Source organism: Rhinoraja longicauda, chromosome 19, assembly GCF_053455715.1.
Source record: "Rhinoraja longicauda isolate Sanriku21f chromosome 19, sRhiLon1.1, whole genome shotgun sequence".
NCBI lineage: Eukaryota > Metazoa > Chordata > Chondrichthyes > Rajiformes > Arhynchobatidae > Rhinoraja > Rhinoraja longicauda.
In genome coordinates, this window is record NC_135971.1 from 6235342 (window position 1) to 6262238 (window position 26897).

The window sequence follows — 26897 nt, forward strand, 5'->3', positions numbered from 1 at the left end:
CAGCGCAGTGACACAAGTAGTGCTGCTGTCTCCTAGTTCTGGTGAGCGAGTTCGATCCTGACCTCGGGCGCTGCCCGTGTGGTTCACGCCTTCTCCCTGTGACCGCGGCGGATTCCTTCCACGTCCCCACCAAACCACTCCGTCGAAATCGCGTCTACTGAAGTGTAGTACGTAACGTCATTTTAGTAAGCAAAACCCGCCTCTCGCTGTGTAATCAGTGTTGTGAGGGAACAGTATGTGTGATGATCCCATCAAAGTGCAGAAAATATTTCATCTATCAACCCACATTTTATTGTTATTTTTATTTTAAAATGTTTTCCCCCTGCTAAATTTCTCTGATTTTATTTTCTTACTGTTTCTGCCCATGTCCCTCCCATCCTTCCTCCCCAGTCCCCTCTTTTGTGCAGTTTCCCTTGTATTGCTCAAACACACACTCAGCACAAATTTTACTTATATATATATATATAGGTATAGATATGAATGTGTGTTTGTTTGTGTGTGAGAGGCAAGATGGAGATAAATAGATCTCAAAGTTCCTTCTCGTGGATCAGAAGCAACTTTGATTTAAAGCAACGCTCTATTTCTCTTTTCATCTTATTTTTCAAATGATGTACATAAACCATAAAGGCGATTCAACCTTTATGGTATACATAGATATATATCTAGTTACTTTCTAGTGATTTCCTCTAATTATTTGTTTAGCAACCTTTTTACTTTCAATCTCTCTCTCTCTCTCTCTTTTTTTCTCTGTACCCAATATATACAAATATATATACAAATATAAAATCAGTCATTCACACACTTCTCAGCGCATGGTTCTCCCTATCATGTTCACTGTTCTCTCACATGCATTTCATTAGGGCCTACCCGTACACATTCGCAATCAGTGACATCAAACTTATTTCCAGAAATCCTAATATTGTGAATAAAATAACTATGAACACATATTAAGATTTTTTTCCATTATTTTCATTCTACATTAGTGTAATAAAATGTAATGCATACATACCTACACTTATACAGAAGTGCTAGCTTTAGACATGAATAATGTACATTACCACCATAGTTTAGTTTTGAATTTAACATATAATTGAGGGGGTCGGTGCAATATAGTGCTAACCCTCAGTTTTGTGAAAAATGAGTTATAGGCATTGACACGATACTTACCCTCTACCCTACAACCTGTAAAAAAATCATATTTAAATTTAACCGATAAGTTGGTCAAATAACATAGGCACCTTCTAGGTTTTGTTGTGATTAATGGATTTTTTAAATGTGAATATCTCATAACGATACATTTGTGGGTAAGCAGTATATTGCACCCCCTTCAATTTTACATCATTCAAAAATGAATTTCATAAAACAAGGATAACACCTTTTATTTCTGTCATTCATGGTAAGTTTTACATCATTTTGTGTGCAAGATATACAGGGTTGCACTGTTTCACATATCAGCTAACCAATGAAATGATCATGTCCTGATTTATACCAGCACTTCACCTTCCCTCCTTTGTCTGAAGAAGGGTCCCAACATGAAACATCACCCATCCTTTTTCTCCAGAGATGCTGCCTGACCCGGTGACTTACTCCATCACTGTGTCTATTTGAATTGGATTCGTGCTCTGTACCACATCAGGCAGCATTGGTCATTTTAGTGGCTGTCAAGGATTTTTAATTAATCAATTCACCAATTCAAATTTTCTTGGCTCTAATTATAAAGTTAAATGTCTTTTCGATTATATTGTGGATACAGTCGAGTTCTATTGTTTGCAAATTCCAAATCTCTGCTTCCATGACTTTCTAAAATAAAACAAAAAGAGATACAGCTCGTGGAGATGAAAATAAAATTAACAGAGAAAGCAAAGAAGAACAGTTTATTAAATATAATCAATTGGCCTGATACAGATAGAATGGATCTCTAGTGCAAATATTCAATCAGTAACATGCAAATTTTAAAGATCACGAAGCAGCAACTCATCAAGAAATAGTCATAGGTGTCAACCATCAACTTATCCAAGAAGAATAACAAAAATAATTGTTTGCAAACATTTTATATATGAACAAATCACAGAGAGTTGTGAACACAGCCCAGTCTGGCACACAGAATCTGTTTACTAAAATAGCGCTGAAATTTACCCATGACCAACTACGGTTTTAAGTGTCGGGTGGTCTATCTTGCTCCTCTAGTACCTTTGGTGCCCAATACATGCTGGTTCAAAGGTCAATCCGTGACTGTAAATTATCCCTGCGGAGGTGGGTGGTGGGCGGATGAATGAGAATTAATGGGTACGTGAAAAGGAATAGGCGGCAGGGAATTAAAGTCATAAGGAATAGGAGTAGAATGAGGCCATTTCGCCCATCGCATCTACGCCTCCATTCAATCATAGCTGACCTATCTCTCCCTCCTTACCCCATTCTCCTGCCTTCTCACCATAATCTCTGAAACCTGTACTAATCAAGAATCTATCTTTGCCATAAAAATATCCATAGCCTTCTGTGGCAAAAACAATCCACAGATTCACCACCCTCTGACCAAAGAAATTTCTCTTCATCTTCCTAAATTAGCTTCCTTTAATTCTGAGGCTATGGTTTTGAGTCCTGGATTCTCCCACTAGTGGAAACATCCTCTCCACATCCACTCTATCCAAGCCTTTCACTATTCTGTATGTTTTAATTAGGTCCCCCTCATTCTCTGAAACTCCAGCGAGTACTGGCCCAGTGCTAACAAATGCTCATCATAGGTTAACCCACTCATTCCTGGGCTCATTCTTGTAAACCTCCTCTGGACCCTCTTCAGAGCCAGCACATCTTTCCACAGATATGGTGCCCAAAATTGCTCAAAATATCACAAATGCGGCCTTACCAGCGCCTTATGGAGCCTCAACATCACATCCCTGCTTTTGTATACAAGGCCTCTTGAAATAAATGCTGGCACAGAGTTTGCTTTCCTTACTATTGATCTATGTCTTTATTCCTACCACCAAAATGCATGACTCCACACTTTGAGATATTGATGAAATATTGATCTTCACCTTTCATTTCACAGGAACAGTCACACAACCTTCAGTCTAAGATCAAATCCAAGTTTGCTGAACTGCACCAGATTCTCACTGAGAAAGAGCAGCGAGGACTGGCAGATATCCGGGAGGAAGAGAAGAAGATTCTAAATGCAATGGAGAAAAATCTTCGAGAAATTGATGAGAATTTAAATTCCATTCAGGAGGAACTCTTTAAGTTGCAGCAGCAGATGGATCAAAAGGACAATGTGGTGTTTCTGAAGGTGAGGGGTTACACTACAGTTTGGCGAAGTGAAAGTGCACAGACAACATGGTGGGGGATGTTTCTGAAATAAATGCTGCCTTTACCAGTAATTGGGAACTGGGTAAATGTTTCATCTGTTCCAGTTGTAGTTGTCCCCAAACTAATTGGCCTCCCGCATAATCTATGGGATCTCAGGACTGCCTGGCCAGAATGTAGAGAAGTGTTTGTATTCTGTGGAGTTCAGAACTACGATGGCTGATTATATATCTGATCCTAAGGAACACGAATGAACAGAAGGCAGTAAATCTCTGGGATTCTCCAACCCACAGGCTCTGAGAGGTTTCACCTGTTGGACGTATTTATACCAGAGGAAGATACATATTTGAAAATTCGGGGAACTGAAATCAAAGGGAATGGGACAAAGCGGAGGCGTTCAGTCCTGGGCTAGATCAGCCATGACCACATTGTGGGGATTAACACTGAAATCTAGAACGTGGCGCACACAGCAGATTGATCATCTATATTCAGTTCCCATCAGCAGTGGGTGGTCACCTTGGGGTAATTTGCTCTGTTTGTTTTATCCACCTTTGTTCACCATAGAATGGCCTCCAATTCTACATCATAGACAGGACATTCGGCCCATCCTATCCAGTCAAGATTTCTGCTCCACTCAACATCCCTCCCATCTACTCACCACACCATGTAACAATACTCCGAATTCCAGGAGTGCTCACGTGTTTATCCCGCTTGTGCTTAAATTATCTCTGCTCTTGGCCTCAGTCCCTCCAATGCAAGTGACTTTCATGTTCTCATGACTGCATTCCTTTCGGTATTTATTGAAGTTGACATTACATTTGAGCTTTGATATTTGGTCTCCCCACAAGTAGAGATATTATTTCACCCACACCCATTTAAATCCACTGATAATTTTAAATCCTATATCATCTTTCCTGACATATTCTCCAGATGAAATCCCACGACCAGCCCAGTCTTTGCATTGAGTTCTGTGTCAGAAGGAACTACAGATGCTGGTTTAAACCGAAGATAGACACAAAAACCTGGAGTGACTCAGTGGGACAGGCAGCATCTCTCGAGAGAAGGAATGGTTGATGTTTCGGGTCGAGACCCGAAGTCTGAAGAAGTGTCTTGACCTGAAACTTCACCCATTCCTTCTCTCCAGAGATGCTGCCTGTCCCGCTGAGTTACTCCAGTTTTTTGTGTCTATCTTTGCATTGAATTCCATCCTCTTAGTTATGGCGTCATTCTCATGAACATTCCTTGTTCTTTCCCCCATCGTTCTAGGCCTCCACGGCAATATCCACTTTATATCTGCATGACAGTGGCGATAATAGTTGGGAAATGGGAATTTATCAGAGGGTTGTAGAATTTTGGTGAAATTCCCGCTGTCGGGATGAGGACGGTTTCAGTCAATTGAGATTTGTGTTTTATTTCTTTCAGGGGGAAGCTGGTCGCAAGCGAAGGTAGGACATGCTCTTGATGGAAACATTGTAAATTTTTGTTGAACAGCCCAATATATTTCTAATGCTCAGTTTATAACCAGCTGTTAAATATTTGCAGGTTTCATGATGAAGCCAAACCACAGTCGGTGGTAGATGGTAACTTACTGATTGAAAAGTTTGAAACTCCTTTTTTGTACAACACGGTATTGGCTGAAACATCTGATGCCATCAAGCAAGGTAAAGCTTATACCTTTTCCATTGTTCTTGTTTCTGACATCTTTAAGTATCACATTGAATCGAGGGGCAAGCCTGAGGAGCAGATCCAAATCATGCTCCGGTTTTCTTGTGTTCCTACGCTCCTGCGTACCGATAAATTGACAGACTGGATGCAGAGGAAACGCAGTGAAGATCAACAATACTTGTCCCTGGCAGAATGATTTTGCTGTGCGGGGTGAGATTGAGGAGACTAGGCCTGTGTCCTCAAGAGTTCAGGTGCATTGGAGGAGATCTCAGTGAAACACAGAGTTCTTGCAGGGCTCAGTGGGCTGGATGCTGGGAGGATGTTTCCCCTGTCTGAGGGTTCTGGAGAGAGCGGGCACCCTCTCAGAATGTGGGCCGCACCGTGTAGCACAGAGGTCAGGAGGCATTACTGCACACAGAGACTGGGGAACCTTTGGAATTCCCTGCAGCGGTGGCTGTGGAGAATCAGTCATTCAGTGCTCTTGGAGCTGAGAGCTACATCACAGAGTCAGGCTCTTCGACCCATCGCATCCATGACCACCTTTTCCTCAGCTATACGAATTGATTTGCCCAAATTCCATCGGTATTCTTCTACACCTCACCTCTTTAAATAACTCAAATCTAGTGATTGTATCTCACTCCACCCACTCCTCTGTAGCATGTTCCAGATATCACCACTACCAGTGTAAAGAAAACATACCACTCAGATCCATTTTAAAATTCCTTGCTCTCAAGATAAACCTGCACTCTCGTGATTTGATATCTCTGCATGCGAATAAGGTTTAGGTAATTACCCTGCATCCTGCTGCAGACAAAGTGTGAGGTTATTCACTTTGGACGTAAGAATAGAAAGGCAGATTATTATCTGAATGGTGTCAAGTTAGGAAGAGGGGATGTTCAACGAGAGCTGGGTGTCCTAGTGCATCAGTCACTGAAAGGAAGCATGCAGGTACAGCAGGCAGTGAAGAAAGCCAATGGAATGTTGGCCTTCGTAACAAGAGGAGTTGAGTATAGGAGCAAAGAGGTCCTTCTACAGTTGTACCGGGCCCTGGTGAGACCGCACCTGGAGTACTGTGTGCAGTTTTGGTCTCCAAATTTGAGGAAGGATATTCTTGCTATTGAGGGCGTGCAGCGTAGGTTCACTAGGTTAATTCCCGGAATGGTGGGACTGTCGTATGTTGAAAGGCTGGAGCAATTAGGCTTCTATACACTGGAATTTAGAAGGATGAGGGGGGATCTTATTGAAACATATAAGATAATTAGGGGATTGGACACATTAGAGGCAGGAAACATGTTCCCAATGTTGGGGGAGTCCAGAACAAGGGGCCACAGTTTAAGAATAAGGGGTAGGCCATTTAGAACGGAGATGAGGAAGAACTTTTTCAGTCAGAGAGTGGTGAAGGTGTGGAATTTTCTGCCTCAGAAGGCAGTGGAGGCCAGTTCGTTGGATGCTTTCAAGAGAGAGCTGGATAGAGCTCTTAAGGATAGCGGAGTGAGGGGGTATGGGGAGAAGGCAGGAATGGTGTACTGATTGAGAGTGATCAGCCATGATCGCATTGAATGGCGGTGCTGGCTCGAAGGGCTGAATGGCCTACTCCTGCACCTATTGTCTATTGTCTATTGACTTTGACAACCTTCCCCGCTATCCACAATTTTTGCTTCCTCCACAAACTTACTAATCACACCTCCCACATTCACATCCAAGCCATGGACATATAACATGAACAGCAAAGCTTGCAGCGCCGATCTCTGCTGCACACCACCAGTCACAAACCTCCAAGCAGAAAAATCATCCTTTTACCGCTACCTTCTACCTCCAACCACCAAGCCAATTGTGGTTCCATTTGGATCCCACCTGCCTTCGCTTTCCGGAGCAGGCTTACATGCGGAACATTGTCAAGTCCCTCAGTGAAGTTCATATATTGGTTCACAATGAGATCAGTGCATTAGTTGTACACACCCATCAAATCCACCCGTGAATCCGCTCTCTTTCAACGACCCCACAACCACAGGTCTCCACCCATTCTGTCCAACACCCGATCATTCAACCTCGGCTTCCTTCCATGGTCCAAGCCACCCCTCGCTCTCTCTCACCTTCCACTCAACGAAACAGGAGCAGGTCATCTGGCCCCTCACGTCTGCCCCCTTTCACTGTGATCAAGGCAACTCCACCCCACACATCTACCTCCCCTTTAACAACCTCAAATCACCGCTCACCTCAAGTACCCTCTTGCCTCCATAGGCTCCAAACTGCCTCCATATCTGAATAATCCGCTTCATTCCTCCATCCCCACCGCAATCTCCCAATCCTCCTCACTCTCCGGTCTCGTCCTCCCCGTCCACCCTCCCCCACCTCACGACATTCCCCCTCTCCATCCCTGGATTAAAAACTCCGGGAGAGATGTCTGTTGTCCACCCGATGTGGTTGTGGGTGAAACCCCGGGCAGGGTTTCAGTTGTCCGCCCGCCTGTGCCTGAGGCCGAGCGGCCTCTCCCCCGGTCCCGGGGCCGCGCTGCCCGAGTCTCCCCCCGACCCCCGGGGACTCTCTGATTCTCTGCTTCTCCCCCCAGTCTCCGTCACCCTGGATGGGGAAACAGCGCATGCGCGGCTCGAGGTGTCTGAGGATCGGAAGAGGGTGAGACTGACCGGGACCCGGAGGAGTCTCCCTGACACCGGGAAGAGGTTTACACACTGGGAGTGTGTGCTGGGATCGGAGGGATTCACATCGGGGAGACATTACTGGGAGGTGGAGGTGGCGGGGAGTCGGGTCTGGGGTCTGGGAGTCGCCGCAGAGTCTGTGGAGAGGAAGGGAGAGGACACACTGACCCCGGAGACTGGAGTCTGGAGCATCAGGCGGGGGGGTAACAAGTTTGAAGCATTCACCTCCCCTCCATCCCGTCTCCCCGCCCGTCCCATCCCCGGGAGGGTGGGAGTTTATCTCAGTTACGAGTCCGGGACAGTTTCATTTTACGACGCGAACACCAAGTCCCATCTCCACACCTTCACTGGGAATAAATTCACGGAGAAACTTTATCCATTTTTCTGGCTTTGGGATGGAAACTGGCTGAGAATCTGCTCCGGTTCCGCTCCGGGTGTGTAAAAGGGTCGTGTCCCGGGACCGGCGTCAGGAGCGGGGCTCAGGGGCTGTGGGGCAGAAACCCGGTAGACAACAGGTCGGCGCTGAACGGCTCCCATTTAATCCCCAAATTCCGCGCCGTAAAAACCCCAGTGAGCGCGGAAATAAAACCAGGGGGAATGTAAATGTGGGAAGAGAGAAATAAACAGCAAGTGGAATCAGAGCTGTCGATCCGTTCATTTTAACGCGCTAACCGCGTCCGGCAACGGAACAGAAATTACTTTTGTGAAAATATTTTTAAAATGTAATGCGATTGGACCCTTCTGGTCAAAAGTCGTTACGGTATTATTAACTCCGTTCAATGACTAGTTCAATGTAATAGATACAGTTCATGTTACTTCAGTGATTTGGAAAATGTACACAGCCATTGACACACACGACAAGCTAATTGAAAGATCGCGTTTATTTGAATGATGTGCATTGTTGCTTCCAATACTGTAATTGAAATAAACTCAAAATTACTTGGACTGTACAGATTGCTTTTGAATTCTTTTGAAATCTACTGAACGGGGAGACAGCAGTTTAGTTTGCTTCAGTTTAGATTGGAGATACAACGGCCCAGCAGCCGTTGGAGAGGAGGGAGCGGCTGGTGCAGCGTCCGGGCGGTAAGTTTAAAAAGGAGCGCGAAGCCCTTGCTTACCAGAGGCCCAGGAGCCGTTCTGCAATGTTCCATTTGAAAAAGTAGCGCGGACGGGAGGGAGCAGCTGATTGGTGGAAGCGGATTAGAGGAATCAGCTGATTGGGAGTAACCCCAGTTAAGGGGGAGTATGAGTGCCAGGGCAGTTTATTGTTCTGGGTGTCGGATGTGGGGAATCTGGGAGTCTGATAGTCTTCCAGACATCCACATCTGGGCCAGGTGCGACGAGACGGGGCTCCTAAGGGACCGTATTAGGAACCTGGAGCGGCAGATTGATGACCTCCGTCTGGTCAGGGAGAGTGAGGAGGTTATAGAGAGGAGTTATAGAGAGGTGGTCACTCCAAGACCACGGGAGGTAGACAAGTGGGTCACGGTTAGGAGGAGCAAGGAGCAGAGGCAGGGACTAGAGAGTACCCCAGTGGCTGTACCCCTTGGCAATAAATACTCCTGTTTAAGTACTGTTGGGGGGAACAGCCTACCTGGGGGTAGCGACAGCGCCCGGGCCTCTGGCACGGAGTACGGCCCTGTTGCTCAGAAGGTTAGGGAAAGGAAGAGGAGAGCGATAGTGATAGGGGACTCTATAGTGAGGGGGTCAGATAGGCGATTCTGTGGACACAGTCAGGAGACCCGGATGGTAGTTTGCCTTCCTGGTGCCAGGGTCCGGGATGTATCTGAACGTGTCCAAGATATCCTGAAAAGGGAGGGAGAGGAGCCAGATGTCGGGGTACATATAGGTACCAACGATATAGGTAGGAAAAGGGAAGAGGTCCTGAAAGGAGAATTTAGGGGGTTAGGAAGAGAGTTAAAGAAAAGGACCTCCAAAGTGATAATCTCAGGCTTACTGCCTGTGCCATGCGATAGTGAGAATAGGAATGGAGTGAGGTGGAAGATAAATGCGTGGCTGAGGGACTGGTGCAGGGATTCAAGTTTCTGGATCATTGGGACCTCTTCTGGGGGAAGTATGACCTGTACAAAAAGGACGGGTTGCACCTGAACCTGAGGGGAACCAATATCCTGGCGGGGAGATTTGCTAAGGCAACTGCGGAGACTTTAAACTAGTATGGTTGGGGGGAGGGACTCAAATACAGATAGCTAATAGGCAGTGTGTGAGGCAGGAGGCAGAGAAGGGAAACACTCAGCCCCAACATGTAGGAGAGAAAGAAGTGAAAAGAAATAAACTGAGAATAAGAGGTGATGGGTCCCTTAAATGTGTATATTTTAATGCTAGGAGCATTGTAAGAAAGGTGGATCAGCTTAGAGCCTGGATTGACATCTGGAAGTATGATGTTGTGGCGATCAGTGAAACGTGGTTGCAGGATGGTTGCGATTGGCAATTACATATTCCAGGATTTCATTGCTTCAGATGTGATAGAATCGGAGGGGCAAGAGGTGGAGGTGTTGCATTGCTTGTCAGGGAAGATATCACAGCAGTGCTCTGGCAGGATAGATTTGAAGGCTCGACTAGGGAGGCTGTTTGGGTGGAACTCAGAAATGAGAAAGGCTTAGCAACACTTATTGGGGTGTATTATAGACCGCCAAATGGGGAACGAGAATTGGAAGAGCAAATATGTAAGGAGATAGCAGATATTAGTAGTAAGCACAGAGTAGTGATTGTGGGTGATTTCAATTTTCCGCACATAGATTGGGAATCACATTCTGTAAAAGGGCTGGATGGTTTGGAGTTTGTAAAATGTGTGCAGGATAGTTTTTTGCAGCAATACGTAGAGGTACCTACCAGAGAAGGGGCAGTGTTGGGCCTCCTGTTGGGAAATTAGATGGGTCAGGTGACGGAGGTATGTGTTGAGGAGCACTTTGGGTCTAGTGATCGCAATGCCATTAGTTTCAATATAATTATGGAGAAGGTCAAATCTGGACCAAGGGTTGAGATTTTGGATTGGAGAAAGGCTAATTTTGAGGAGATGAGAAAGGATTTAAAAGGAGTGAAATGGGACATTTTGTTTTATGAAAAGGATATAATAGAGAAATGGAGGATATTTAAAGGTGAAATTTTGAGAGTACAGAGTCTTTATGTCCCTGTTCGGTAGAAAGGAAAGAATAATAATTTGAAAGAGCCGTGGTTTTCCAGGGAAATTGGACACTTGGTTCGGAAAAAGAGGGAGATATACAATAAATATAAGCGGCAGGGAGTAAATGAGGTTCTTGAGGAATATAAAGAATGTAATTAGAAAAGCAAAAAAAAGATATGAGGTAGCTTTGGCAAGTAATGTAAAAGTAAACCCCAAGGGGTTCTACAGATATGTCAATAGCAAAAGGATAGCGAGGGATAAAATTAGTCCATTAGAGAGTCAGAGTGGACAGCTATGTGCTGAGCCGGAAGAAATGGGGGAGATATTAAACAATTTGTTTTCTTCGGTATTCACCGAGGAGAAGGATATTGAATTATGTGAGGTAAGCGAAACAAATAGAGTAGTGATGGAAATTATGAGGATCAAAGAAGAGGAGGTACGGACACTTTTGAAAAATATAAAAGCAGATAACTCTCCAGGTCCTGATAGGATATTCCCTAGGACATTGAGGGAAGGTAGTGCAGAAATAGCAGGGGCTATGACGGAAATATTTCAAACGTCATTAGAAACGGGGATGGTGCCGGAAGATTGGCGCATTGCGCATATTGTGCCTTTGTTTAAAAAAGTTTCTAAAAGTAAACCTAGCAATTATAGACCTGTTAGTTTGACGTCTGTGGTGGGAAAATTAATGGAAAAGATACTTAGGGACAATATATATAATCACATGGATAAACAAGGCTTGATTAGAAACAGTCAACATGGATTTGTGCCTGGAAGGTCATGTTTGACTAATCTTCTTGAATTTTTTGAAGAGGTTACCAGGGAAATTGATAAGGGCAAGGCTGTGGATGTTGTCTATATGGACTTCAGTAAGGCATTTGACAAGGTTCCACATGGAAGGTTGATTAAGAAGGTTAAATCGTTGGGTATTAATAGTGAGGTTGCAAGATGGATTCAACAATGGCTGAATGGGAGATACCAGAGGGTAATGGTTGACAACTGTATGTCAGGTTGGAGGCCAGTGTCTAGTGGAGTACCCCAGGGATCTGTGTTGGGTCCACTGTTGTTTGTCATTTACATTAATGATCTGGATGATGGTGTGGCAAATTGGATTAGTAAATATGCAGATGATACTAAGATAGGGGGTGTAGTTAATAATGAAGTAGGTTTTCAAAGTCCACAGATGGACTTGGGCCTTTTGGAAGGGTGGGCTGAAAGATGGCAGATGGAGCTTAATGCTGATAAGTGTGAGGTGCTGCATTTTGGTAGGACAAATCAAAATAGGACGTACAGGGTAAATGGTAGGGAATTGAGGAATGCAGTGGAACAGAGGGATCTGGGAATAACTGTGCATTGTTCCCTGAAGGTGGAATCTCATGTGGATAGGGTGGTGAAGAAGGCGTTTGGTATGCTTGCCTTTATAAATCAGAGCATCGAATATAGAAGTTGGGATGTAATGTTAAAATTGTACAGGGCATTGGTGAGGCCGAATCTGGAGTATGGTGTGCAGTTCTGGTCGCCAAATTATAGGAAGGATGTCGACAAAATGGAGAGGGTACAGAGGAGATTTACTAGAATGTTGCCTGGGTTTCAGCACTTGGGCTACAGAGAGAGGTTGAACAGGTTGGGTCTTTATTCTTTGGAGCGTAGAAGGTTGAGGGGGGACTTGATAGAGGTTTTTTAAATTTTAAGAGGGACGGACAGAGTTGACGTGGGTAGGCTTTTCCCTTTGAGAGTGGGGAAGATTTCAACAAGGGGACATAACTTCAGAATTAAGGGACAAAAGTTTAGGGGTAACATGAGGGGTAACTTCTTCACTCAGAGGGTGGTGGCTGTATGGAATGAGCTTCCGGTGGAAGTGGTGGAGGCAGGCTCGATTTTATTATTTAAGAGTAAATTGTATAGGTATATGGATGGGAGGGGATTGGAGAGCTATGGTCTGAGAGCAGGTAGATGAGACTAGGTCAGAGAAAGTGGTCGGCGTGGACTGGTAGGGCCGAACGGGCCTGTTTCCGTGCTGTTATTGTTATATGGTTATATGGTTCTCGCGATAACCCCTGACACCCGCACTGACCAACAATTTATCTATCTCTGCCTTAAAAATATCCAATAGATAATAGGTGCAGGAGGAGGCCATTCGGCCCTTCGAGCCAATACTGCCATTCAATGTGATCATGGCTGATCATTCTCAATCAGTATCCCTTTCCTGCCTTCTCCCCATACCCCTGACTCCGCTATCCTTAAGAGCTCTATCCAGCTCTCTCTTGAATGCATTCAGAGAATTGGCCTCCACTGCCTTCTGAGGCAGAGAATTCCACAGATTCACAACTCTCTGACTGAAAAAGTTGTTCCTCATCTCAGTTCTAAATGGCCTACCCCTTATTCTTAAACTGTGGCCCCTTGTTCTGGACTCCCCCAACATTAGGAACATGTTTCCTGCCTCTAACCTGTCCAACCCCTTAATAATCTTATACGTTTCGATAAGATCTCCTCTCATCCTTCTAAATTCCAGTGTATACAAGCCTAGTTGCTCCAGTCTTTCAACATATGATAGTCCCGCCATTCCGGGAATGAACCGAGTAAACCTACGCTGCATGCCCTCAATGGCAAGAATATCCTTCCTCAAATATGGAGACCAAGTCCACTGACTTGTGGCCTCCACAGCTGTCTGTGGCAAAGAATCCCACAGATTCTTTGCATCCCACACATCAGTTATTAAAGATGTGATAGCATCACATTTGGAAAGTGGTGAAATCATCGGACAAAGTCAGCATGGATTTACAAAAGGCAAATCATGTCTGACGAATCTTATAGAATTTTTCGAGGATGTAACTAGTAGAGTGGATAAGGGAGAACCAGTCGATGTGTTGTATCTGGACTTTCAGAAGGCCTTCGACAAGGTCCCACATAAGAGATTGGTGTACAAACTTAAAGCACACGGTATTGAGGGTTCAGTGTTGAGGAGGATAGAGAATTGGTTGGCGGACAGGAAGCAAAGAGTAGGAATAAACGGGTCCTTTTCGGAATGGCAGGCAGTGACTAGTGGGGTACCGCAAGTCTCAGTGCTGGGACCCCAGTTATTTACAGTGTATATTAATGATTTGGACGAGGGGATTGAATGCAACATCTCTAAGTTTGCAGATGACACGAAGCTGGGTGGCAGTGTTAGCTGCGAGGAGGATGCTAGGAGGCTGCAGAGTGACTTGGATAGATTAGGCAAGTGGGTAAATGCATGGCAGATGCAATATAATGTGGATAAATGTGAGGTTATCCACTTTGGCGGCAAGAACAGGAAAGCAGAGTATTACCTGAATGGTGACCGATTAGGAAAAGGGGAGATGCAATGTGACCTGGGTGTCGTGGTGCACCAGTCATTGAAAGCAAGTGTGCAGGTGCAGCAGGCAGTGAAGAAAGCGAATGGTATGTTGGCATTCATAGCAAGAGGATTTGAGTTTAGGAGCAGGGAGGTTCTACTGCAGTTGTACAGGGCACTGGTGAGACCGCACCTGGAGTATTGTGTGCAGTTTTGGTCTCCTAATCTGAGGAAAGACGTTCTTGCCTTAGAGGGAGTACAGAGAAGGTTCACCAGATTGATCCCTGGGATGGCGGGACTTTCATTTGAAGAAAGACTAGATAGACTAGGCTTGTACTCGCTGGAATTTAGAAGACTGAGGGGGGATCTTATAGAAACATATAAAATTCTTAAGTGGTTGGAGAGGCTAGATGCGGGAAGATTGTTCCCGATGTTGGGGGAGTCCAGAACCAGGGGTCACATCTTAAGGATAAGGGGGAAGTCTTTTAGGACCGAAATGAGAAAACATTTCTTCACACAGAGTCTGTGGAATTCTCTGCCACAGAAGGTAGTTGAGGCCAGTTCATTGGCTATATTTAAGAGGGAGTTAGATGTGGCCCTTGTGGCTAAAGGGATCAGGGGGTATGGAGAGAAGGCAGGTACAGGTTACTGAGCTGGTTGATCAGCCATTATCATATCGAATGGCGGTGCAGGCTCGAAGGGCCGAATGGCCTACTCCTGCACCTATTTTCTATGTTTCTATTCACCACCCTCTGACTAAATAAATTCCTCCTCATCTCATATCATATCATATATATACAGCCGGAAACAGGCCTTTTCGGCCCTCCAAGTCCGTGCCGCCCAGTGATCCCCGTACATTAACACTATCCTACACCCACTAGGGACAATTTTTACATTTACCCAGCCAATTAACCTACATACCTCTACGTCTTTGGAGTGTGGGAGTAAACCGAAGTTCTCGGAGTAAACGCACGCAGGTCACGGGGAGAACGTACAAACTACTTACAGTGCAGCACCCGTAGTCAGGATCGAACCTGAGTCTCCGGCGCTGCATTCGCTGTAAAGCAGCAACTCTACCGCTGCGCTACCATGCCGCCCCCTTCCTTCCTGACGGAACGTCCTTTAATTCTGAGGCTGTGCCCTCTGGTCCTAAACTCTCCCACTGGTGGAAACATCCTCTTCACATCCACCCTATCCAGGTCTTTCAGTATTCGGTGAAGTTTCAATGAGGTCCCCCCTCATTCTTCTAAACTCCAGCGAGTACAGCGAAAATTGCTGACAATATTCCAAATGGGGCCTGACCAGTGCCTTATAGAGCCTCAGCATAACACCCACTGTTTTTGTACACAAGCCCTCTTGAAATAAATGCTAGCATTGAGTTTGCTTTCTTTACTACCGACACTATTCCCTCCAAACCTCTCAAGACCGACAGGCTTGTAGGTTAATTGGCTTCTGTAAAATTAGAGATTCTCCCTTGTGTGTGTGTGTAGGGCAGCCTGATCGCTGGTCGCTGCGTACCCGGTGGGCCGAAGGGCCTGTTTCTGCGTCGTATCACTAAATGACATCTTCACTGATGAATGTAGACACAAAATGCTGGGCTAACTCAGCGGGTCAGGCAGCATCTGTGGAGAGAAGGAATGGGTGACATTTCGGGTTCTTCAGAGAAGGGTCTCGATCCGAAAAGTCACCCATTCCTTCTCTCCACAGATGTGGCCCGACCCGCTGAGTTACCCCAATACAGTGTTTGACTGACAATTGCCCACTCCCAACTCTGTGGACAGCACCTCGCATTCTCTCTCTCTCCCCCCCTCTCTCTATCTCCCTATCTCTCTTTCCCTCTCTCCCCCATCTCTTTCCCTCTCTCCCCATCTCTCTCCCTCTCTCTCCCTCTCTCTCTCCCTCTCTCCCCCCCATCTCTCTCTCCCCCCATGTCTCTCTCCCCCCCATGTCTCTACCTGCCAGCAGGTACAGCAGATGTCCGGCTGTGCAGAGAGAGCGCCGCATCCTGGCGGTGTCCCAGTCACGTCTAGCGACCCACTCCAGGCTGTGGAGAAACTCCCTGCTGAAGCGGGATAGAGAAAAGGGAGAGAAAAGGGAAAGAAATGGGAAAAGGGAGAAATGGGAAAAGGGAGAGAAATGGGAAAAGGGAGAGAAATGGGAAAAGGGAGAGAAATGGGAAACGGGAGAGAAATGGGAAAAGGGAGAGAAATGGGAAAAGGGAGAGAAATGGGAAAAGGGAGAGAAATGGGAAAAGGGAGAGAAATGGGAAAAGGGAGAGAAATGGGAAAAGGGAGAGAAGTGGGAAAAGGGAGAGAAGTGGGAAAAGGGAGAGAAGTGGGAAAAGGGAGAGAAGTGGGAAAAGGGAGAGAAGTGGGAAAAGGGAGAGAAGTGGGAAAAGGGAGAGAAACGGGAAAAGGGAGAGAAACGGGAAAAGGGAGAAAGGGAGAGAAATGGGGAAAAGGGAGAAGGGGGAGATAATTTTGTTTAACCCACTCTCATTACCGGACCCGACACCGGACCCGGTCCCGACCGCCAGCACGGCCTCAGCTTCAGGTAACGTCGCTGAAACTGAACAGTAGCTCTGTCTCTGACAATCCAGTTTGGGCACTGAGTGGGTGAGTGAGTGAGTGAGTGAGTGAGTGAGAGAGTGAGTGAGTGAGCCCTGCTGGCCGGGACCGCCCCCTGCTGCCTGGGTCGGTGGTTTGGGTAGGAAGGGGCGAGTGGACCAGGGAGTTACTGAGGGAACGGTCTCTGCGGAACGCAGAGAGGAGAGGGGATGGGAAGATATGGCCAGTGGTGGGGTCCCGTTGTAGGTGACGGAAATGTTGGCGGATGATTTGTTGGATCCGCTGGCTGGTGGGGTGGAAGGTGAGAACGAACGTTTGGTTCTTGCTTGGTCAGACTGAGTGACTGACTGATTGAGGAAGAAGGGTCACCCATTCCTTCTCTCCCGAGATGCTGCCTGACCTGCTGAGTTACTCCAGCATTTTGTGAATAGACTGACTGAGGGACTGACTGACTGTCAATAGAAACATAGAAAATAGGTGCAGGAGTAGGCCATTCGGCCCTTCGAGCCTGCATCGCTATTCAATATGATCATGGCTGATCATTCAACTCAGTATCCCGTACCTGTCTTCTCTCCATACCCCCTGATTCCTTTAGCCACAAGGGCCACATCGAACTCCCTCTTAAATATAGCCAATGAACTGGCCTCAACTATCTTCTGTGGCAGAGAATTCCAGACTCACCGGCTAGTCAACTTATTTGTCACATACACATAAATGTGCAGCGAAATGAAAAATTACCCGCAGTTCAACAATATAAGACCAATAAGAATAATCAATAAAAATGCAATAACACTTACACAATCATAAACTAACACTAAACAAAAAGAAACATCCATCTCAGTGAGTCTCCTCCAGTCCCTCCTCACTGTGACGGAATGTCATAGAATGTCTTTTCTCTTCCCCTGCCGTCTACTCCCGCGGTCTGGCTGTTGGAGTTTCCACGTCGGGACGGTCGGGGCTCCCGATATTGAAGCCCCCGCCGGACGGTGAAGGGTCCGCGGCGGGACGACCCAAGCCCCGCGATTCGGGGGCGGGCAAAGACGCTGCCGGAGCTCCCGATATCGGCCCAGGTGGTCCCCGCCGACTGAGTGAGCGAGTGGGCGAGCGAGGGGCCGACGTTGTTATTTATACTTTGTAATTAAAGTGTTTTCCTATAATTACCTTGTTGGAGTAAAGTGTGAAGTGAATGTTGCGTTGATGCTGTTGCTTTATATCTGTCCACCGGAACACATTCATTCTGCAGATAGGGGCGGGGGAGGTTGTGTTATAGTTGTAGTCGGTGTCGTAGTTGTTGTCGTGTGAGGCTGTGACGCTGACGGTGCTGCTGATCGTTCCTGCTGCAGTTCTCGTTCTTGAAATTCCACCCTTTGTCTCAAACACCCGCCCACCCACGCATGTCCCGCAGGTGGGGGCTGCGGTGCTGCTGTAGCGCTGCTGCTATTGGTGCTGCTGTAGCGCTGCTGCTATTGGTGCTGCTGTAGCGCTGCTGCTATTGGTGCTGGTGCTGCTTTACTCTCCCCCTCCCCCCCCTATCCTCCCCGGCGCGCGCACGTGTGTCCCGCAGGTGGGGGCTCTGGTGCTGCTGTAGCGCTGCTGCTATTGGTGCTCGTGCTGCTGTACTTCCCCCTCCCCCCTCCTCCTTCTTATCCTCCCCCACCTATTGTCTATTGAAGGTGCCGGGACAGGGTGGGTTGTGTCGTGTCGTGTGCATCACGTCTTGCAATCAGTGGTCAACACTCGGTACATTTAGTCAAGCCAGGTCATTTTTTATTTGTATAGCACATTTAAAAACAACCCACGTTGACCCAAGTGCTGTACATCAGTTCAGGTACTAAGAACGAACATACAATGGGCAATAGACAATAGGTGCAGGAGGAGGCCATTCGGCCCTTCGAGCCAGCACCGCCATTCAATGTGATCATGGCTGATCATTCTCAATCAGTACCCCGTTCCTGCCTTCTCCCCATACCCCTTGACTCCTCTTTCCTTAAGAGCTCTATCCAGCTCTCTCTTAAATGCATTCAGAGAATTGGCCTCCACTGCCTTCTGAGGCAGAGAATTCCACAGATTCACAACTCTCTGAGTGAAAATGTTTTTCCTCATCTCCATTCTAAATGGCCTACCCCTTATTCTTAAACTGTGGCCCCTTGTTCTGGACTCCCCCAACATTGGGAACATGTTTCCTGCCTCTAACGTGTCCAACCACTTAATAATCTTATATTTTTCGATAAGATCCCCTCTCATCCTTCTAAATTCCAGTGTATACAAACCTAGCCGCTCCAGTCTTTCAACATATGACAGTCCCGCCATTCCGGGAATTAACCTAGTAAACCTACGCTGCACGTCCTCAACAGCAAGAATACCCTTCCTCTAATTTGTAGACCAAAACTGCACACAGTACTACAGGTGCGGTCTCACTAGGGCCGTGTACAACTGCAGAAGGACCTCTTTGCTCCTATACTCAACTCCTCTTGTTATGAAGGCCAACATTCCATTGGCTTTCTTCACTGCCTGCCGTACCTGCATGCTTCCTTTCAGTGACTGATGCACTAGGACACCCAGATCTCGTTGTACTTCCCCTTTTCCTAACTTGACACCATTTAGATAATAATCTGCCTCCAAAGTGGATAACCTCACACTTATCCACATTAAAATGTATCTGCCATGTATCCGCCCACTCACACAACCTGTCCAAGTCACCCTGCAACCTCATAGCATCCTCCTCACAGCTCACACTACCACCCAGCTTTGTATCATCTGCAAATTTGCTAATGGTACTTTTAATCCCTTCATCCAAGTCATTAATGTAGAAATTTTTTTTATTATTATTATTATTTAAAAAAAATTTTGTTTGTTTTTATTTTTTACAGAACCTTTTTAGAAAACAAACCCTCCCCCCCTTCCCCCCACCCCCTTATACTAACCCCAAATAAGAAAAAGGAAGTAAAGAAAAAAAGATTAAAGATTGCCTGGTTGTTGGGGGTCCTGCACACGCCCCATGGAATTCCAAACAGAATAAACTGTATATGTATATACATCTCTCCCAAAAGAACCATTGTGAATATGAACAATTCTTCTATATATATAGGCCCCTCTTTTGTAGATAAGGACGCCAGATATTTAAAAAAGTATCATATTTGTTCCTTAAATTATAAGTAATTTTTTCAAGTGGGATACAGTTAGAAATTTCATTATTCCAAAGGTCCATACTTAAATAGGAATCAGATTACCAAGTAACTGCGATAGTTTTTTTGGCTACTGCTAATGCAATTTTTATAAATTCTTTCTGATATTTATTCATTTTAAGTTGTGGTCTTATTCCTTCAACATCACCCAATAACAAAAATCTTGGGTTGGATGGAAGTTGTATTCCGATAATGTTCTAAAAAACTTCTTAAGTTTGTCCAAAAAGGTAGAATGAAAAAAAGTACCAATTTCTTGATTGCACCGAAAACATTGGTCAGATAAACTTGAATTTATTCTCTTTAATTTTTGTGGTGTGATATATAATTGATGCAGAAAGTTATATTGTACTAGTCTAAACCGAACATTTATTGTATTTTTCATACTGTCAAGGCATAGTTTTGACCAATTTGTTCCATCAATATTAATATTCAAATCCGTTTCCCATTTTCGCCTTGATATATGAATTCCTTGTTTAGGAGCCTTTTTTTGAATTAGATTATATATAATAGAAGTTAAAAAAAATTATTTGTCCTTTTTGAATTAGGTTTTCAATTTCCTTAGATTTCAGCAATAACATTGTTTGACCCAATTTATCTTTTAAATAAGCTCTTAATTGAAAGTAACAGAAAAGAGAATTATTTGATATATGATATTTATTTTTCAATTGTTCAAATGACATCAATATACCTTTTTCAAAGCAATCACCTATATATCTAATCCCTTTTTGATGCCACCTATATAGAAGCTGGTTATCCATTGTGAAAGGTATCAATCTATTCTGAATCAAAGTTGTCTTTCCTAATAAAGATTTTTTTGTTTCATCCTCAAAATTTACCTTATTCCATAATCCGATCAAGTATTTTAATAATGGAGATTCTTTCAGTCCTCGTATCAATTTAGTTTCCCATTTATAATTCTTAAAGTTCGGAAGTTGTAATCCTCCTGAATCAAACTTCCATGTCAATTTTTCCAACGATATTCTTGACATCTTACCTTTCCAGAGAAATTTCCGCACATATTTATTTAACTCTTGAAAAAACTTCTGTGGTACTTGTATTGGTAATGTTTGGAATAAATATTGTAACTTCGGAAATATATTCATTTTAATGGCATTAACTCTTCCTATTAATGTTATTGGTAATGTCATCCATTTATCAAGGTCTTCTTTTATTTTTCTTAGTAATAATAAATAATTTAATTTATATAAATTCTTCATATCATTATCAATTCTTATACCTAAATACTTTATACCAATTAATGGCCATCTAAATTGGGTTAGTAATCGACATTGAGTGTAATCTCCTTTAGTAAGGGGTAAAATTTCACTTTTATCCCAATTTATTTTATAACCTGATATTCTTCCATATTCTTCTAATCTAAAAGATAGTTTGCGCAACGAATCTAATGGTTTTGTTAAGTATATCAAAACATCATCTGCAAATAAATTAATCTTAAATTCTTCCTGATTGACTTTAAAACCCTTAATATCTGGGTCAGTTCTAATTAGTTCAGCTAGCAGTTCTATCGCCAGGACAAATAAAGCAGGTGATAATGGGCATCCTTGTCTAGTTGACCTTTTTAATTGAAACGGTGTTGAAATTTGGCCATTTGTCACGACTTTAGCTTTAGGATTCACATTTAGAGTTTTAATCCAGTTTATAAAAGTTGTTCCTAACCCATATTTTTCCAATACTTTATATAAAAAATCCCACTCTAACCTATCAAATGCTTTTTCTGCATCCAGAGCTACTGCTACACTTATTTCATTCCTCTTTTGTGCCAAATGCATTATACTAAGTAACCTAGTTACATTATCTGCAGAATGTCTATTTTTAATAAATCCAGTTTGATCCATATGTACTAATTTTGGTAAATACTTAGACAATCTATTAGATAAAATTTTTGCTACTATTTTTAATCTGTATTCAACAAAGATATAGGTCTATATGATGTTGGTTTTGGTATTACTGTTAAAATCGCTGTTGTAAAAGACTCTGGGAGGTTATGTGTTCTTTCCGCCTGCTGTATTACCTCCATAAAAGGAGGAATTAATAATTTTTTATAAAATTCTGGTGGGAACCCATCTTCTCCTGGGGATTTATTACTCTGTAGTGATATTAAAACTTATTTGACCTCTTTTAATGAAAAAGGCATATCTAATCCCATCTGTTCTTCTAAATTTAATTTAGGAAGGTTTATTTGTGCTAAAAAAAATCTATCTCATTAGTATCTTTTTGTGATTCTGACTGGTATAATTCAGAATAATTTTTTTTAAAGGTTTCATTAATTTCTAAAGATTTATAAGTAATTTTATTTGTATTTATTCTAATGGAGTTAATCGTTCTCGAAGACTGTTCGGCTTTCAACTGCCAGGCAAGGACCTTATGTGATCTCTCTCCTAACTCATAGTACCTCTGTTTAGTTCTCATAATTGCTTTTTCTGTTCGGTATGTCTGTAATGTATTATATTGTAACTTCTTATAGGTAAGTTGTCTTCGTTTCTCTTCCGTTACATACCTTTGAGATTCTTTTTCTAATTTTGTAATTTCTTTCTCCAATTGTTCTACTTCGGCCATATATTCTTTCTTAATTTAGGAAGTGTAACTTATTATCTGTCCTCTCAAATATGCTTTCATTGCATCCCATATAACAAATTTATCATCAACTGAGTTGGAATTTGTATCTAAAAAAAATTGAATATGTCTTCTCATAAACTCACAAAAATCTTCTCGATTTAATAATGTTGAATTAAATCTCCATCTATAAGTCATTTCCTCTTTATCCATCATTACCATTGACATTGTTAAAGGGGAGTGATCTGATAATATTCTTGCTTTATATTCAACATTTTTCACTCTGTCCTGTATGTTTGTTGATAATAAAAAGAGATCAATCCTCGAGTAAGTTTTATGTCTATATGAGTAAAAAGAATAATCTCTTTCTCTTGGGTTAAGTCTTCTCCATATATCGGTGAGATTTAAATCTTTCATCAATGACAAAGTTAATTTTGCTATTTTCGTTTTTGTAACTGTCCTAACTGATCTATCTAAAACTGGGTCTAAACAAAAATTAAAGTCTCCACCTATTAGTATTTTATCGTGAGCATCGGCCAGATTCAAAAAAGTTTCTTGTATAAATTTTATATCATTTTCATTTGGTGCATAAATATTCATCAAGGTCCATAATTCCGAAAAGAGTTGACAATGTATAATCACATATCTTCCCGTAGGATCAATAATTGTATTTTGTATTTTAATTGGTAATGTTTTATTGATCAAAATTGCAACTTCCCTCGCTTTTGAATTAAATGAAGCTGCAATAATCGTTCCCACCCAGTCTCTTTTTAATTTCTGATGTTCTATCTCTGTTAAATGAGTTTCCTGCAAGAAAGCTATATCTATCTTCATTTTTTTAATATATGTTAAAATTCCTGTTTTTTTTTACCGGCCCATTTAAGCCATTAACATTAAAACTCAAAAAGTTCAGTAATTTAGCCATTATTCTTCACAGAATTACTCCAATCTATAACATTACTTAACACCTCGTTTCTCATGGTTTTTTGGGGAGTTTCCTTAAAATTCACCATGTTGCTGTACACCCCCCCCCCCCCCCCCAACATCCAGGCTAAAAGAAAAAAAAGAAAAAAAAGAAAAAGAAATAATAAAAATAAAAATAAATAACCCCTTACTAATGCTGTTTATAAAAAAGAAAACAGCATTACCTCCCTCCATTTTACGGGTCATGGCACACGCCATGAATACACACATGAATCCCGCAGTCATCAATTGGTGGTTCTCCAGCCCCCCCGAACTAACATAACTTTTTCTCCCAATCATTATTCATTAAATCTTTACATTTCATATCCTTTATCTTCTCTCCATTCATATCCGTTTCAATCCATGTCTCATTCTCGTTCATCTTATATCTGGGGAGCCTTTGGAAGTTTTAAAGCAAATTCCTCAGCTTCCTGGTAATCAGTTAAAAAATTGTTTCCTTCTCCTCCTAAAAAAAATTTCAGTGGGGATATGGGGAGAAGGCAAGCACAGGTTACTTTTATTATATAATCTATTTGGCAAAAGTATTCTTTATTAATATTTTTATGCCAATACATTGTTTGTCCTATTTACTGTGAGACAAATTAATCCTTTTAAGTGGTACTTCAAATTTAGCTCGGGCAGCTTACAACCCAATGGTGATTTTGATTTCTCTAATTTCAAGTTGCCTCCGCATTCACTCTCTCTGCGCCCCTCCCCACTAGACAATAGACAATAGGTGCAGGAGGAGGCCATTCGGCCCTTCGAGCCTGTACGCACCGCCATTCAATGTGATCATGGCTGATCATTCTCAATCAGTACCCCGTTCCTGCCTTCTCCCCATACCCCCTGACTCCGCTATCCTTAAGAGCTCTATCCAGCTCTCTCTTGAATGCTTTCAGAGAATTGGCCTCCACTGCCTTCTGAGGCAGAGAATTCCACAAATTCACAAATCTCTGACTGAAAAAGTTTTTCCTCATCTCAGTTCTAAATGGCTTACCCCTTATTCTTAAACTGTGGCCCCTCACTCTAGTCGCTCTGCCAGTTCCACTGTTTTTATCCACATTACCCCTTCGTTACCAGCTTTTCCACAGCCAAAAATGGACCGTCGTGGGCTTCACCTTTCCTTAGTCTTCGGCAGTGTTGCAGTGCTAACTTTTCAGGTGCCAGAGCTGTCACTGGTGCCAGAGCGGCCACTGTTAAGTTCCCCGCTCGGTTAAAATTCCCCGCTGTTTATTTTGGCTGTTTTTTTTTACAGAGGTGCCGGAGTGGTGCTCTGGTGAGCTCCGGCACCACAGCGCCCCCGGTCATCAGTGCTGGGTCTAATTTGTTCTGAACCTATTCATGCTTCTAGTTTCCTTCTCTTCTGACTCTCAGTCTGAAGAGGTGTTTCAACCCAAAACGTCACCTAGTCCTTTTCTCTGGAGATGCTACGTGGCCCACTGAGTTACTCCAGCACGACTAAACTACCGATTATCCATTTCAAAGTATCCAGCAGCTATAAATAGCAAGGAAACAATTTTAGCTGGATAACCAAGGACCTTGCTCCACTTATTTGACGGGCCTGTAAGTGGAATGACTGTTGCTCCCTGAACATGCAGGTAGGAGCACCTACAAAAGACAACCCCCCTCCTTCTCTCCTCATCTGACGCCCTTTTGTTCTCCACTTCACCTCCAGCCTTCCTTCGTCACTCACTCCACTCACCAGTATCCACCCATCACTTGTTTTGTTTATTTTATTTAAGCTACGTTTAGAGATAATGCCGAAAGGAACTGCAGACGCTGGAATATACTGAAGGTCGGCACAGAGTGCTGGAGTAACTCAGCGGGTCAGGCAGCATCTGTGGAGAACATGGATAGGTGACGTTTCACAGAGTGCTGGAGTAACTCAGCGGGTCAGGCGGCATCTGTGGAGAACATGGATAGGTGACGTTTCACAGAGTGCTGGAGTAACTCAGCGGGTCAGGCAGCATCTCTGGAGAGAAGGAATGGGTGACGTTTCGGGTCGAGACTCTTCTTCTTAATTAAGTTTAGTTCAGTTCAATTTAGTTCAGATTTAGAATAGTTCAGTTTCAGTTTAGTTTCGTTCAGGTTCAGTTCAGGTCTGAAGAAGGGTCTCGACCCAAAACGTCACCCATTCCTTCTCTCCAGAGATGCTGCCTGACCCGCTGAGTTACTCCAGCACTCTGTGAAATGTCACCTATCCATGTTCTCCATAGATGCTGCCTGACCCGCTGAGTTACTCCAGCACTCTGTGAAACGTCTCCTATCCATGTTCTCCACAGATGCTGCCTGACCCGCTGAGATACTCCAGCACTTTGTGTCTTTCTTCCACACGTCACTCGCCAGTTTGGTCGCACCTCTCTTCCCCCCCCCCCCCCCCCCACAACGCCATCGGTCTCCAGATGGATCTCAAACCAAAACGCTGTCTGTCCATTCACTCCACGGATGCTGCCTGGCCCGCTGAGTTCCTCCAGCACTTCGCGTTTAGCTGAAGATACCATCTTAGATGTATCAGAGGTTATGGGGAGAAGGCAGGAGAATGGAGTTAGGAGGGAGAGATAGGTCAGCCACGATTGAATGGCAGGGTAGACTTGAAGGGCCGAATGGCCTAATTCTACTCCGATCACTTCTGACCTGCATTCTCTTGTGTTTCCCTCTACAGTTCAATCTCTGTACCCCCAGTTTCCTCCCCCTGCGCCTCCCACCCTTCATCCCGTTTTCCACCACTCCTCCAACAACCCCCCCCCCCCCCCACTCCGCTGTTCCCTCCCCTCCAATGTCCCCCACTCCCCCATTGCCTCAGTGCCCCGAGGCGCCGGTACTCACCCCTGACAGCGCCCCGCTGCCGCCGACCACCGGGGTTCCGGGTGCTGGGACGTATGTGAGCGGCGGCCCTTCCCCGGGCTCCCTGCTTCGCCACCACGCCCCCCTCCTCCTGCGTCGCCCTTAGTCTCGGGCTCGGCCTCCCAATAACGCCTCCGCTTCTGAAAGGAACGTGGTCACGTCAGCCCCCAGTCCACACCCCCAACCAGTGTCTGCTCTCTCCCCTGCTCACCACCACCAGCCCTCCAAATCCCTCGTCTCACTTCTCCATCCATCTCTTGCCCCAACCCATCCCACCCCCTCCATCCATCCTCCTCACCCCCATCCCTCCACTCACCATCCACCCCCATTCCATCCATCCCACCCTCCCCCTCACCCTGCCCTCTCTCCACTCTCCCTACTCCTTCACTGCATCCCTCCCACTTACCCCTCCTCCCCCCCCACCTTCCCCACCACACCCCCCTCTCTACATAACTCTCTTTCCCTCCCACCCGTGCTTTTTCCCTCCCATTTCTCCCATCCCCACCCCCTTTCCCAACCCCCACCCCTATCCCCCATCCGTCCCCTCTCCTCCACCAACCTCCCAAACTTCTCCCGTCACCCTCTCTCCCCTCCTTCTCCCCTTCCCTCCGCACTCCCTCACCCCCTTCCTCCCAGCCATGCTCCTTCTCTCTCCCCACTGGCTCTCTCTCCTCTCCCCTGCTCCCACTC

The 26897-nt window shown here is 44.5% G+C and overlaps 1 protein-coding gene and 1 long non-coding RNA gene across 2 annotated transcripts in view; one reads left to right on the forward strand and one right to left on the reverse strand.

Annotated features, from left to right (window-relative positions):
- The window catches only part of LOC144603037 (zinc-binding protein A33-like), a 74629-nt gene that overhangs the window by 675 nt on the left and 47057 nt on the right, over positions 1-26897 (forward strand). The window lies entirely within an intron of this gene.
- LOC144603074 (uncharacterized) lies at positions 1039-17981 on the reverse strand. Its single transcript, XR_013548535.1, has 3 exons — positions 17803-17981; positions 16030-16136; positions 1039-1800 (listed from the first exon to the last, which is right to left on the reverse strand). It is a non-coding gene; the product is annotated as an uncharacterized LOC144603074 (long non-coding RNA).